The sequence below is a fragment of the Macaca nemestrina genome, chromosome 7, assembly GCF_043159975.1.
Source record: "Macaca nemestrina isolate mMacNem1 chromosome 7, mMacNem.hap1, whole genome shotgun sequence".
Classification (NCBI taxonomy): domain Eukaryota; kingdom Metazoa; phylum Chordata; class Mammalia; order Primates; family Cercopithecidae; genus Macaca; species Macaca nemestrina.
Window position 1 is genome coordinate 173,994,867 of NC_092131.1, and position 16,059 is coordinate 174,010,925.

General features: G+C 37.3%; 1 protein-coding gene across 1 annotated transcript in view; it reads left to right on the top strand.

Moving 5' to 3' along the window:
- LOC105499091 (nuclear pore associated protein 1) overlaps positions 1-16,059 on the top strand; it is a 564,120-nt gene that overhangs the window by 113,381 nt on the left and 434,680 nt on the right. Inside the window, exons 16-20 of the mRNA XM_071099379.1 lie at positions 947-1,771; positions 2,656-2,875; positions 11,954-12,020; positions 14,063-14,169; positions 15,018-15,089. The gene's annotated coding sequence lies outside the window, so the exon portion shown is untranslated. The remainder of the gene's footprint in view (positions 1-946; positions 1,772-2,655; positions 2,876-11,953; positions 12,021-14,062; positions 14,170-15,017; positions 15,090-16,059) is intronic.

The following is a 16,059-nucleotide window of genomic DNA, read 5'->3' on the forward strand; positions in this document are numbered from 1 at the left end:
ATTGTGAATATTTTCTTCTATTCTTTGCATTATCTTTTTACTTTTAATGATGTACTTTGAATCCCAGAAGATTTTAATTCTTATAAAGTTAAATATATTCATGTTTATTTATTTTTGTTGGGCTTTAAGTATCATATCTTAGAAATTATAGGAGTTATTGTTTAACTTTAGACACAAATTACATATTTATATATTATCTACTATGGGTTTGGTCTATTTAGAGCTTACATTTGGATATATGATTATTTTGAGCTAATTATGTATATGGTGTGAGTGAGAAGTTCAACTTGCTTGTGGATATTCAATTGTCTTAGCAGCATTTGTTACAAATGTATTTTTCCGTATTGAATTGGCTTGGCAACCTTACAAAATCATTTGACTCTAAAGGTAAAGATTAATTTTTGGATGTTCAATTCTACTCTATTTCTTTGATCTGTATGTCCATGTTTATACTATTATTGAGCCTTTAAATTAAATTATGATGATACTGAGTTTTTCATGGATGCCCTTTATGATAAAAAACTTTCCTCATAGGCTTAATTTGTTGTATATTGTTATCAATAATGGATTTTGGATTTATCAGGTGCCTTTGCTGCATCCTTTGAGATGATCATATGGCTTTTGTTTTTTATTTTATTCTTATAGGGCATGACACTAATTATTTTGTAAGTTGAACCAAATTTGCATTCCTGAGACAAATACTCTTGGTGATGGTGTGTAATTCTTTTTCCATTTGCTGATTTGTATTGCTAGCATCTTATTGAAGACCTTTGTACTTTATTTATAAAACATATTTATCTTAATTTTTCTTCCTTAAAATATCTTGCTTTTGTTGTAATATCAGTATAAAGTAACTAATAGTATACATCAGGAAGTGATCTCTGCTTGTACTGTTGTTTACGTTTTTATGAAGAGTTTGTGATAGATTGTTATTAATGATTTTCAGGTTTGGAATAGTTCACCAGTGAAGTCATCTCAACGAGCACAGGGCCTTCACTCCTAACAACAATCACATGAATTTGGAAGGGGATCCTTCCCCAGCTGAACCTTCTTCGCTTGAGACCTGATCCTTGGCCATCATCTGCATCTGGATTCATGATACAGAGAAACTGTGAGTGAGAGCCACTTAGTATGTGAGAATTTATTTTGCAGCAATAAATAATACGCTTGACAGTAAATGCAATGTGGTATCCTGGGCAGAAAAAATGACATTACTTAAAAACCCAGTAAAATATGGAAAAGGCTATATTTCAATAAACAGTTTTGTGCCAACTATTTTTTAGGGCTCATCATTGCATGTAACTCAAGGATATATAAAGCTTTCTGTGCATATTTCTGTGTATTTAAATGATTTCATAGAAAAGTATTTTTGAAAAAAATATTAAATGTGATATTAAAAGAATTCCAAAGCACAAACAGAATACCTTCAGCTCAGGAGATGAAAGGACATGTAAAGAGAGAATAGCAAAGCACTTTTCCATATCGATTTACCAACTCGAACACAGGTACACCTGCTTCAGGAAGATTCTCCCCAAGTTCCAGAGACTCGTCCTCTTTCATCTTCTTCATCATATTCTGCATTTTTCAGTCACCAGTTTTAGCATCAGTAACCACTTTTTCAAAGACAGATGCCTGTGACTCACGTGTGTCAAAAAGCCCCATTTTCAGATATTATTTAACAGGACTCCAACAAACAGACCAGAATTTATTCAGAGCTTGCAGTGAGGAGTGCCTTAATGCCAACATGACTATGTTGACAACACATCCTCTGGTGAGTGAAGCATTCATAGAGAATGAGTTGCTGAAACTCAATAACATATGTTTCCTGTACAAGTAAGGCAATAATATAGTGCTCTAAAATTATTCTGGGGACATAGGGGACATTCGTCTAAGATTTATGAGATGTGAGCAACCAAGAGAGCGTGAACACTGATGTTTTACAAGTACTCCAGATCAGTAGATGGGCATTTGATTTTCCAGTGAGGGTGGCTTTCAGGGTCTCTTGGCTTCAATACTGTACACACAGAATTTCAGTGACAGATCTTGGTTAAAATAACAACAAGAATAACAACCCCTCATCTATTATATTGCAGCCTGGCAATTTAACTTAACTCAGTTTCACTGCATATAAATAGCAACTTAATTTAAATTAATTTCACTGCATATCAATAACTTAATTTAAATGAACTTCACTGCATAAAAATAGCAACCCTATACTCCATGCAAACTAGAATGGCAGTGGAATTTATGTAGTGAAGAAAGTGACAAATGATTTTCCAAATTTAAAGGAAGCTTAAGGTTTTATAGGGAAACAAATAGAGGTAAAAATATTTTTAATCCTTCTTTTTCTGACAATTGTGTTCTGCTCTTATAAATAGAAAGGTCTGCTTTCATTATTTTATAATATAGTGAGTTCATCAGGCACATGTATGAAAATGGTATAGTAAAGGAAGGTTTGTGTCCACTTGGTTGGTTCATTCGACTTAGACACATCATTTACTTTATCTCAAATGGTTATTTTTTAAGCCTTGGTTTTGTACAACATGTAAAGGCGTCAGTCTTTGTGCAATATTAAGTCTTCATTCAAGTAACTTTTCTTTGTGTCTCTGCCTTTGTTTCTGCATTGCTCCTGTACTTCTGTGAACCGTATTTCAGTGAGTAATGATGACAATGGCAGCCATGCTGTCTCCCATTCTTACCACCGGATGTCAAGAAATTCTAGATGCGATCCAGCCAATCTGTACTTGACTCTCAGTTCCATCTTCTCAACTCACAGTGTCTTCCAAAGTCCATGCCACACCACAGCCTGGAAAATCTCCCAAAGCAGTGTCTTGAGGCAATGGTAGAGCTCATGTCACAGCATTGTATGTCTCAGGTATCACTGTCCTTCCCTGTTTGATATAGTCTCTCTTACAAACCATTTTTCCATACACTTTGCCCCTTTTGTGTTTGTGTATACGTGTGGTATGGCATGTCTTAACCTCACAGTGAGGGTATAAGCATAGAGTTTTCTATATCTAGAGGTGTGGATCCTTGGGAAGCATCTTAGAACCTACCTGCCATATCAGGTCCTGTCTAACCTGTATCAGTTTGTGGGTCTTCACTTATTTTTTTGACCTTGATCCTAGTGAAAAGAACTTGTCAGGTATTCCATAGGATGTATCACGATATGGATTTGTTATATTTTTTCATCATTTGACTAAGATTAAACATTAATTTATTCACATATTTATCTAATACTGAAGACAAAAATCCTGAACAACATATTATTTAGAAATACAAATTTAGAAAATAATAAAGAAGAATGAGGCTGAGCACGGTGGCTCATGCCTATAATCCCAGCAATTTGGGAAGCTGAGGTGGGTGGATCACTTGAGGCCAGGAGTTTGAGCCCAGCCTAACTAACATGATGAAACCCTATCTCTACTAAAAATACAAAAATTAGCCGGGTGTGCTGGTACACACCTGAACGTTTCTTATATTCTGGGTAATAGTCTCCTAACAGTTATATGACTTGGGAATATCTTCTTCCATTATTTCAGTTTTCTTAATGGTGCACTTTGCATCTTAAAAGGTGTTGATCCATGTGAAGTTCAGTGCATCTATTTTTTTTTCTATCACTTGCACTTTTGTGTCACATGTTAGAATCCATTGTTTCACATAAGGCCATGAAAACCTATTCCTATGTTCTCTTCTGTGGGATTTTTAGTTTTAGCTCTTACAGCTAGCCACGTATTCTCTTTTGAGTCAAATACATATATGGTACAGGAAAGAGTTAAACTTCCATGTGGATATCCCTTTCTCCCAGGAACGTTTGTTGAAAAACTATTTTTTCCTCTTGAATCAAATTTTCAACCTTGAAAATAACTTTGCCCTATATATAAAGATGGATTTTGGCGTGCTCAACTCCATTCTATTGGCTTGTATGCCTTTCCTTACGTTATGTGAGTTTTCCGTGGATGCTCTTTGTAGGTTTAGCAAGTTTTCTTCTATGCCTAACTTTCCCAGAGCTTTTATCATGAATGGGTTTGGAATTTGTCAAATACCTATTCTGCGTCTTTAGATGTGACCATGAGTGTTTTTAAAAAACTTCTATTACTATAGTTTATAACACCAGTTCTTTTTGTATGTTTAACCAAACTTACATTGCAAGGATAAATCGTTTTGCTTTTAGTGTATAATCCTTTTTATATGTTACTAGTTAATTTTGATAGTACTTCCTTGATACTTTTTACCTATTTCATATTGGTCTGTAATTTTCCTTTCTGGAAATGTCTTGTCTAGCTGTGGTGTCAGGGAACACTGTTTTCATACAGTGCGTTGGGAAAGGTTCTCTACTCGTCTGATTTTATTGATTGTTATTAATGCTGAAAGGCTTTGAATAACACACCAGTGAAGTCATCTTGACTTGGACAGAAATTGAATCCTTACAAGAATTCTAGGAGCTTGGAAGGGGATCCTTTGCCAGGTGAGCCTTCCCTTGAACTCTCTGCCAGGTAACCGACCCAGAGAAACTGTAAGTACTATGTAGGGCTGTGTTTTAAAGTCTAAACTCTGTAGTCATATGTTATACAACAACCCATCGGTAATATGCCTGACAGTAAATGTAATGTGGTATCTTCGATTAGATCCTTGAACAGAAAAATGACATTCGTGGAAAACCTGGTAAAATATGAAGAAAATCTATTTCAGTTAATAGTTTTGTACCACTGTCAGTTTCTGAGTTTTCATAAATATGCTATGGTGATATAAGGTGTTCACATTTCAGGAAGCTGTAGGATATATGAAACTCTATTATCTTTACTACTTTCTGTAAAACTAAAACTATGATAAAACATTTCTTAAAATGTAATATTCAGGTACCAAAAAATAAAACAACAATAAGAGAGACAGATTTAAACCACTATAAAGCCACAGATCAGAGGATCAATGGAGATGTAGGGAGACTATGGCAAAGTAGCTTGCCTTATTATACCCCATTCCTACACAGGGCACCTGCTTCAGAAGGACACCGTCACGCTCCAGGGACACTCAGCCATTTTCTTCTTCCAATCACACCATTATCCATTTATCAGTTCCTGTGTTCGTAACCACTTTTCCAAGGAAAGATGCCTTTCTCACATATGTTAGAAGGCCCTGTTTGCAGGCACTTTCTGGCAGTGTCTTTGTAGGATCTCAGTATAAAGACATTTTAGAAGACATGACTTCCAGACATTAGAAGAGAAGATTGAGAAGCACCAGTGATGGGGAACATATATATTTCTGCATTAAGCGTGTTTTCTTAGTACAGATTCCTTTTTTTCCCAAGTTTTGCAAGAATACGATGCCTTAAGCCTTTGAGAAAACACTGTGATAATTCAGTTTTCTTCATCATGCAGACTCCATCACGAATTTATGGGACCACACATTCTCTTGACACGTCATGGATCTATATTGTCCTTTGATACATTAATCTGTTCTCACGATGCTAATAAAGACATACCTAAGACTGGGTAATTTATAAAGGAAAGAGGTTTAATTGACTCACAGTTTCACATGGTCAGGGAGGCCTCACCATCATGGCAGAAGGTGAATGAGAAGCAAAGTCACATCCTACATAGTGGCAGACAGGAGAACTTGTGCAGGGGAACTCCCATTTATAAAACCATCAAATCTTGTGAGACTTATTTACTACCATGAGAAGAGTATGGGGAAAACTGTTCCCATGATTCCATTTTCTTTACCTGGCCCTGCCCTTGACACATGGGGATTATTACAATTTCAGGTGAGATTTGGGTGGGGACACAATGAAACCATTTCAAGTGACAAGCCCAAAAGCCACAGAGTAGACATTATCATGGAAGAAAGTTAACTAGATATGAAAAAAGTTTATAATCATGGAGCTGTAGGTTATTTCCTGCTCAAAAAGATGTGGAAATGAACCTTTAGACATCAGATGTATGAAGGTGAGGCATGTTAGTGATACAGAGTGTGTCGTGCAGAGGTGGAAATAGCCTAATAGAAAAAAGGAATGAATAGCAAGTACAACATACCCCAGCCCACCTTCCTGTGATCTAAGAGATGGACACAAGTTGAGTGCTGACTGCAAATGTGCTGGCTAAACAAAGATCCCCACAGCAGGGGGACTGTCCCCTCTTCCCCAACACAGCTCCCTGTTCACAGGCCACACCACTTTATAGAGGAGCACCAGGGATGTTCCGGAAGCCATGCCCACAAAGCATACTAAGCCATGGGACTGCATAGTACACTCCCAAGCACATCTGCAAAGTCAAGACTCTTGTGTTTTCAGACCGTGATCATGGGCTACATTCTCCATACCATATTCATAGCTTCAGCGAGAAAACAAACTCCTGGGTCCTGGAGACCTAGAGTGAGAGACACAGCTGACCTTGACCATATTTCTCACTTCTGAGAAGTTTGTAGCAGTAATTCAGGTGCTATTATTTGGGGCATTTATAATTCAGTAAACCTTTTTACGCCTCTAATCTTACAATTTACCTCATAGGAAAGGACAGTTTCATTTAAATTGGCGATCTTAAGTCATGGAGGTTTGCTCTTTTTATTTCATTATAACAGGAGTTTCTACAAAGTAAGTGACTTGTACAATCCCATTTTCCTCTTCATTTCAATGCACACATCTGGTCTATTATGATGTGTACTGTGAAGATCATCCATGACTAAATTCTTGAGGAAAAAAAAAATCACCAAGTGGCAGGCCAGGAAGGAGAGAGAAGTAGATTGTAGAAGGGCAGACTCATCTCTAGGTGGCAAGAGGGTCGATGAGCTCTGAGTGCTCAGGGTTAAGACTGGAAAAGTGATAGACATGAAACTCTGCTACCATGATGTCCCGGGCACAGAGGACACAGTGCTGAGCACTAAGCTGGCAAACATTACTATGGTAGCCTGGAAAATAGGATTTGTACTGAGTCTGGATTGGCCACCAGAATTCTCAGAAAGATGCCACTGAAAACACCCCATCATCTGACCGTGTCCTTAGGCAAGAACCCAACGCTGTCTCCGCCCTCTAGTCTGAATAAAGGGTGTATGACTCCTCTACTGGAGATTAGGGCTTCCTGTTCACTCAATTGAGCCCTAGTAGAAGCTGAAACTCTCAGTGCCAATATGCTCAACATTCTAAATTATACACTATGTTGGCCGGGCGCGGTGGCTCAAGCCTGTAATCCCAGCACTTTGGGAGGCCGAGACGGGTGGATCACGAGGTCAGGAGATCAAGACCATCCTGGCTAACACCGTGAAACCCCGTCTCTACTAAAAAAAAAAAATACAAAAAACTAGCGGGGCGAGGTGGCAGGCGCCTGTAGTCCCAGCTACTCGGGAGGCTGAGGCAGGAGAATGGTGTAAACTCGGGCGGCGGAGCTTGCAGTGAGCTGAGATCCGGCCACTGCACTCCAGCTTGGGCGACAGAGCGAGACTCCGTCTCAAAAAAAAAACAATAAATAAATAAATAAATAAATAAATAAATAAATAAATAAATTATACACTATGTGAGTTTCTTCTTTATTCAGTGCACTCTTTGGGGAACACCAAAGCCTGTTTCATTTTCTAAGTATCAGCAAGTGGAGCTGACGAGTAACCAGTGATCAGAGCAAAGCATTCCATGAAAACCACAATGCACGTGCATCTCCATTCCCTGCTTACAGTCAGATTCAAAAGACCCTCATTCATGGGATGAGAAGGATAAAAAGGGAGGGAAAAGAGATAAATATGTAGTTGTTCTGGATGAAGAATCGGATTTGGAAAGCAACTTAGAATAATCTCTGCTTATATTTCTAAGATTAAGGAAAAAAGTCTCAAGATAACAGAATTTTCTGTCTTCAGAGAGCTGCACTCTGCTGCAAACTTTCAAGTAACACTTTACCATTTCTGTCTTCTTTCTCCATGGGATCTTTGAGCCATGATTTATAAAATCACCTCTACATCATGTGTTTTTGTTTTGTCTAATAACCTCTTGAAGTCTTTCTAAGGACAGTGACTATAAGTTATCACCCTGCCCAACAGGACTCCAGGAAACTGGGTCCTGGATGTTTACAGTGTGCCTCTCAATGGGATACTTATTTATCCTGTTGGATACCCTGAAGCATAAGTCTTTGACGCAGCATCCTTCTCACAGGAAATTTGTTTACACTGTCAGACACTCTTCTGGCACTTGTCGGACCTGTGTCCACTCCATTCCCACCAAGGTAGCCACTGTCTAGGAGAGCTCTGAGTTGGAAAAAAGTTGAGTTCACATGTGCTGGTCACATGAGACACGAGGAAGCAACTTAACAAAGCAAAGTTACTTCTTGCAGGTGAGGATCACTGGGCACCGTTGTACGGTCTAACTGACACATTAGGTCTTCTCCAGTCTGCAAGTTTCATAGTCTCCACTTATTTTTCTTGACCTTGACCCTTTTGAAATGTACAGTTCAGATATTTTCTTTTGTAAGATGTCCCACAATATGGATATGTCTCATGATTTCTCATGATTAAACTAGGGACATGTATACATTAAACACCTGTCATCTAAGTTTGAAGACAAGAAGAACTAAACATTATGGATATTAGAAATATAAACAGAGATAATACAACAAACACAAATTAGAGGATAACAAATAATTTCACAGTCATAGCGACCTTCAGTGATTAAGGAAGATGATTAAGCCAAGGAGTTCCATTAACGGCCATGAACACATTGCTCGTGTTCTATTTTATAAGGTCAGCAGTGACTTTAAATAAAAAGAAGCCTTATACATTTAAGAATCGTTTGGGGTTTACAGAATTGTTTTAAATGTAGTAAATAGATTTTCCATATATCCCACTACAGTTGTTCTTTTTATTAACTTCTTAATGTAGGACATTTGTCACAGTTAACTAATTTTAAACAGTAGAATGAACTACTCTTCATACTTGATTCAGATTTTCTTATGTTTCACTTAATGTCTAATTTCTATTCCAGGATCTCACCCAGGATACCTCAGCACAGTTAGCTATCATGTCTCCTTAGACTTCTCTGAGTGTCACAGTTTCTTAGATTTTTCTAGTTTTTGATTACATTGACATTCCTAATGTGGGATTTCTCTGAGGTTTTTTCCATGATAAGACTAGATTTGTGGGTTTAGGAGAGGAAGATGACAGAGGAAAGCTGCCATTCTCCTCACATCATACCAAGGACACAGGGTCTCAACAGGCTTTATCATTATTAATGTTAATTTGATCACCTAGTCATTTTTATCAATATATCACACACTGTGAAATTATTATTATTTTTCCTTTTCCCCATAGAATGTTTCAGAACAAAGTCACTAACACAACACGCATTTGAGCAGTGGGGAGTCATGGGCCAAGCAAGATGGTTCACGCCTGTAATCCCAGCATTGTGAGAGGCTGAGGCAGGTGGATCACCTGAGGTCAGGAGTTCGAGACCAGCCTGGCCAACATGGCGAAACCTCTAAAGATACAAAAATTAGCTAGGCACAGTGCATGCGCCTGTGCTGCCAGCTACTTGGGAGGTTGAGGCAGGAGAATCACTTGAACCTGGAAGGCAGAGGTTGAGGTGAGCTGAGATCACGCCACTGCACTCCAGCCTGGGCAACAGAGCGAGACTCCAGACTCCATCTCAAAAAAAAAAAGTGGGGATTCATGATCCACCTTCTTATAGGCAGAATGTATACAAATTTATTTGAACCCTCAACCATAAACATGTCTATTCTATTACATATTTATTCATTTATACATAAATTATATAATCATCTAAACACGGATATTTTATACTTTACAGATGCTAATTTATTTGATTGTTCAAATTGTTGCATGGTTGGGTATTGGAAGGTTTTTTAGTTGTCCGTGGTATAGTTTTGAAATACCCACATATTTAAGGTTCAGTGTGGTGTGGTTGGTTGGTTTTGTTGTTGTTCAGCATTTTCTTTTCTTTAACCACTACTAGGTGCTCCAGGCTAACTCTGTATTTAATTGTGCTCCAGGCTAACTGTATAATTGTGTAATTTCTGCTAATGTTACCAATACCATATGATCTAATCCAGCAACACATGAATGATGTGTGTAGTCTCTTACTCTCCCTGTGAAGAAGTTGATGCTGGTCTCTTAATCATACTGCCTGAACATACATGCACAGTGGTTTCAGAACAAGTAACTTATACCCCAATAGGAAACAATTTTACCAAGTAAAGTACAGAACTTAGGTATAAATACTTTGGCTTTTAGCCTCGGCATGTCCACTTATTACCCAAGTTACTTAGACCCATTGCTTTCCCCCACTTTCTTTAGTGAGGTTATTCCATAAATTCATTACATAGTTATATTACTTTTGGGGATATTCCTCCTTGGGAACCCTTTACCTACTAAGTAAGGTTTTTAAATTTGCATAACTTAGTACACTCTTTGTGTTATAAAGTTCTTCAGGATTCAGAAAACATTATTATGTATCCACCAATACAGTATCAGAGTGATTTCACTGCCCCAAAGAAACCTCCTGTATTTCACTGATTCCACCTTTCTCTCTCGCAAGCCCCCCCTTACCACCAGACTCTTTGCTATCACCATACTTTTTTCCTTTTCTAGAGAGTCATATAGGTAGAATTACATAGTATTTTGCCTTTTCCAACTTGTATTTTTTCACATAGCAATATACCTTTTATATTTTTGAAGTATATATCATGTTTTTTAGACTTCGCATCCCCTATTGTTGCAGGACAGGTGAGCCCCAAATTTGGGGCTTCAAGTGGCAGGGTTCTTGGCTTTGCCCAGGAAAGTATTTACGGGCAAGCCAGTGGTGATAGATGGCAGTCTTTTATTGAACAGTACTGCTCCTTTAAGAGCAGGGCTAACTCATAGGCGTTGCATCAGTTGGTAACCTCTGGGCTCTTATCAACTATCCTTACACTAAGGTAAAACTACTTTCAATTACATGGAAGTTGAGGGGTGAACCAATGAAACTTAATGGGCAGGTGATTCAGAACTTTCCAGGACAGGAGCAGTAACTTCTGAGTTGTTGCCATGGAAAGAGGTGGTAAATTCCTGGTTGTTGGCCTGGAATTTGTAAACAGTCATGCGCTGGAGGGAATGTCTCATGCCGGTAAGCAGTGAGGACAACCAGGGATCCCTTTGTCTTCTTTTGCCGGTTTCTTCACTAGATGCTGTCTGGACCAGATCTTATTTTGATCAGCAGGATTGTGACTAGAAAACAACTTGCCAGTCTCCTACCTCATAATGGCAGAAGGCATTGAGTGTCTTTTCGTGTGATTTGGATATGACTGTAGCTTTTTTGGAGAATTGGGTATTTAAATAATTTTCATTTTTGATGGAGATATATGCCTTTTTATTTTTGAGCTCTTAAGAAGTTGCCGTATATTATTAACAATAGACCATTATCGCCTATAAAACTTGCAAATACTTGCTTTTTAATTTAACTTAAGTTTCAGGGTACATGTGCACATTTGTTACTTAGGTAAACTTGTGTCATGGTGGTTTGTTGTAGATTACTTCATCACCAATGTACTAAAGCCTAGTACCCATTAGTTATCTTTTCTGATCCTCTGTCGCCTCCCACCCTCTGATAAACCTCAGTGTTGTTCCCCACTGTGTGTTTATATGTTCTTGTCATTTACCTCCCACTTATAAGGGAAAAAACATGGTATTTGGTTTTCTGTTCCTGCATTAGTTTGCTAAGGATAGTAGCCTCCAGCTCCATCCGTTTTCGTGTAAAAGACATGATATGTTTTCCGGCTGCGTAGTATTCCATGTTGTGTATGTTCCACATTTTCTTTATGCAGTCCACCATTGATGGGCATTTAGGTTGATTCCACATTCTTGCTATTGTGAATAGTGCTGCAAGGAACCTATGCATGCGTGTGTCTTCTTCACAGGACACTTTTTATTTCTTTGGGTATATGCTCAGTAATGGGATTGCTGGGTTAAATGGTATTTCTGTTTTTAGGTCTTCTTGTAGTCTCCACACTGCCTTCCACAATGGTTGAACTAATTTAGACGTCCACCAACGGTGTGTAAGTAATTCCTTTGTTCCACAACCCTGACAGTATCTATTTCTCGACTATTTAATAATAGCCATTCTGACTGGTGTTAGATGGTATCACATTGTGATTTTTAATTGCATTTCTTTCAGGATCAGTGAGGTTGAGCTTTTCATCATATGATTGTTAGCCACATATATATATATCTTCTGTTGAAAGTGTCTGTTCATGTCCTTTGCCCTCTTTTTTTATGGAGTTGGTTTTTTTTTCTTGAACATTTGTTTCAGTTCCTTATAGATGCTGCATATTAGACTTTGGTCATATGCATAGGTTGCAAAACTTTTCTCCCATTCTGTAGGTTGTCTGTTCATTCTGTAGATAGTTTTCTTTTGCTGTGCAGAAGCCCTTAAGTTTAATTAGGTTTCATTTGCCAATTTTTGCTTTTGTTTGCAAATATTTGCTCCCATTCTTTGGGTGTCTTTATTTTTGTTGGTGCAGTGTGAATCAGAAAAGTTTCACATTCTAATGACGTTTAATATGTCTGATACTTCTTCTTCCCTTTTGCTTTCGGCATCATATCTTAGAAAAGATTGTTTAACCTAAGACCACGAAGATGTATTCCTGTGTTATTTCCTACATTTTGGGCCTGTTTAGCTATTATATATAGATATATGATCCTTTTGAGTCACTTACATTTTCAGTGTGAGGCAGGAGTTCGACTTGCATGGAATATGCACTTGCTTAGAAATATTTTATTAAAAATATTTATCCATATATAATTTATTTGGTGACATTATAAAATTATTTCACTATAAATGTATGTATTCATTTTTGAGCATTATATTCTATTACATTGATCAACATCTATATTCTTATACTAGCACCATAACTCTTGATTACTATTACTTTGCAGTGAGTTTTGAAGTCAGGAAGTATGTATCTCCCACGCCAACCTTTTTTCTTCTTTCTCAAAATAATTTAGGCTACTCTGGGTCTATTGCATTATATATGAACTTTAGATAAGCTTTGTGAATTTAGAGGAAGGAAGTGTCACCTGGGATTTTGATAGAGGTTGCATTAAATCTATAGATCCATTTGGAAAATATTGCCAGCCTAACAACATTAACATTTATAAGCAATGAATAGTCAAAATTTTTTTCCATTTTTTTCAAAATGTTTTCTACAGTTTTTGTGTATATATCTAATACTTAATTTGATAAACTTATTTTTGATGTCATCTCAAATGGAACATTCTGAGATTTTTGTTTTAGATTATTAATTGCTAGCATATAGAAATTCAGAGGATTTTATATCTTCACCTTGTATACTGCAAGTTTGTTGAACTCATTTCTAAATTCTAAACATATTTGATTAGAGTCCTTTAGAAGTTTTATACATAAAATCACGTCATATGCCAACAGACAGAGTTTGACTTCCTTTCCATCGTGGAAGCCTTATATTTATTTTTCTAGACTAACTGCCGTGTCTCTATCCTCTAGTACAATGTTGAAAACAAGTGTCAAGAGTGGAAATCCGTGTTTGTTTATAATCTTGGAGAAATTAGTGAACGTTTCAGATAACTTATGATGATACAGTAGTTTCTCATGGATCTCCTTTAAAAGGGAGACAGTTCCCTTAACTGCCTCATTTGCTGCATATTTTTCTCATAGGGAGTTGGAGAATTCTCAATTGCCTATGCATCTTCTGAGATGATTGTGTAGTTTTTGTTCTTTAGTATATGAATACAGTGCATAGCACTAGTTGTATGTTGAACCAAATTTTGCTTTCCTGAGGTAAATACCCTTGATATAGTATACAATACTTTTTACATGTTTCTGGTTTGTTTTACTAAAATTTCCTTGATGATTTTTGCCCCTGTATTCATAAGGTATATTGTTCTTCATTTTCCCTATTTGAAATGTCTTTGTCTGGCTGCGGTATCAGGGTAAACTAACTCAGTATACAATGGGAAATCATGTTTTCTCCACTTTTTTGGAATAATTTGTAATAAATTAGTATTAATATTTTTAAATGATTACAATAATTCACTGATGAATTCTTCTTGTTGCGGTCAGAGAGGTTAATCCTAAGAATAGTTACATGAAGTTGGAAGGAGACCCTTCTGCAGCTGAGCCTTAGCCTGGGCCATCACCTACATCTGGACTGAAGACCCAGAGAAACTGTGAGTAATATGTGTGTGGTTTTGAACCACTAAGATTTATAGTAGTCTGTTATGCACCAAGTCTTAAGTAATATATCTGACAGTAATTGCAATGTGGTATTCTAGATTAGGTCTTGGAACAGATAAATGTATCATTATTAGAAATTCTGGTAAAATATGAAGGAAATCTGTAGATCAGTTAATAGTTTTGAAACCCAGTGAAATTCTTAGTTTTCATGAATATACTATAGTTGTAATAGTAACATTTTAGTTAGCTGAAGAGTATATGAAACTGTATGTTCTACCTGTGTATCTTTTTGTAAATCTGCAATTATTTCAAAATAAATTTGCTTTCTAAAATTATTATATCTTTAAAAAGAAAACAAAGACATAAGCAAAAATCTGTGTCTTCCAGAGATGAGTGGGTACATAGGAAGAGAATAGAAAATGAGCATTTTTTATCTAGTCGCCTTTCCAAACCCAGGTGCACCTGCTTCGGGAAGGCACCATCAAGCTCTAGGGACTGTCATCCTTTTTCTCCTTCTCTGTTACCCAGTCACCAGTTGGAGTGTCAGCAACCACTTGTTCAGAAAAAGCTGCCTTTCCTTCACTTATCCAGAAAGCCCCATGTGCAGACATCACTGAGCAGTGTATATTCAGGATCCCATTGAAGCATTTTTGGGAGCTATGACTCAGATATTAGAAGCCAAGAATTAGAAATTTCAGTGACAGGGAACATAAATCATATTTCTGCATTCAGGATAGTGTTTTCTTGGTACAGGGATTTCTTCTTCAAGTAATCGAAAGACAACTGTACCTTCAAACCTTTCAGAAAAATATGTCCTAATTTACTTCTTTTCATTCTACAGACTCCATCAGGAATTGTCTGGGACCATGCATTCTGTTGCCCACTGCCAACCCGAAAGCCACCAAGGTAGCAGGTAAGCAGAGTACAACAAACGTTTCTTACAAATGGGTTTAGGCCAGACCCTACTTACAGAGACCTGGATATGAATCTTTTACACAACAGGTTTTTTGCAGTTGGATGCTAGTGAGTGGAGAAAGCAGATGACAAAGTGCTGAGTAGCGAGTCCCCAGACACACTCTAACTGCATGGAAGATGTGATTTCCCACATTACCTTAAACCAACAGTTCCTTAGAGGCTGGCCTGGACATCACAATTCTAAAAGAGATGCCATTTAAAAGAAACCAAATTCTAGACCAGATCATGAGGCAAATACCCAACACTTGGACTCCACACTCTAACCGGATTAGAAGTTGGAGTTCAGTGGAAGAATGTCTTGGATATTTGAGAACATGACTTTATGTGTATTTAATTTAGCCTTGCTGGAATTTAAAACTGTAGGGGAAAATTCAGTCAACCTCCTAAATTCTGTGAGTTTTTGTTTTTGTATGTGAGTTTCTGCATACACATAAAGAAACTCCCATCGTTTAGGAGGTTGACTGAATTTTGGGTATACAGAAATTCATACTTTATGGTTTCTTCTTCTGTCAGTGTATTCCTGAGGGAACACCAAAACCAGTCCCCAAATCCAAGTACACAAATTAGGGCTGACCAGAGTAGCAAGGGGACGGATTAAAACATTTTATAAAGACCATTATGCATCTACGTCTGCAGTGACTAATTATAAAGTGATTTCTGTGATCTCCAGCCATATGGTTAAAACGGCAAATGGGAATGAAGAAAAAAGAGTTACATAAATATTATAGCTGAAAAAATGGAGTTTATAATGAAGCTTACAAGGATCATTGGTCATATTCCTAAGACTGCAGTGGAAAGTTTCAAGATACAGCTTTTTCTAGGTCTTTAGAAAGCTATTACTCCAGTGAATTTTTCAAGTAACTCTTTATAATTGCCATCTTCTTCCTCAGTGGATTTCTTAAACCATA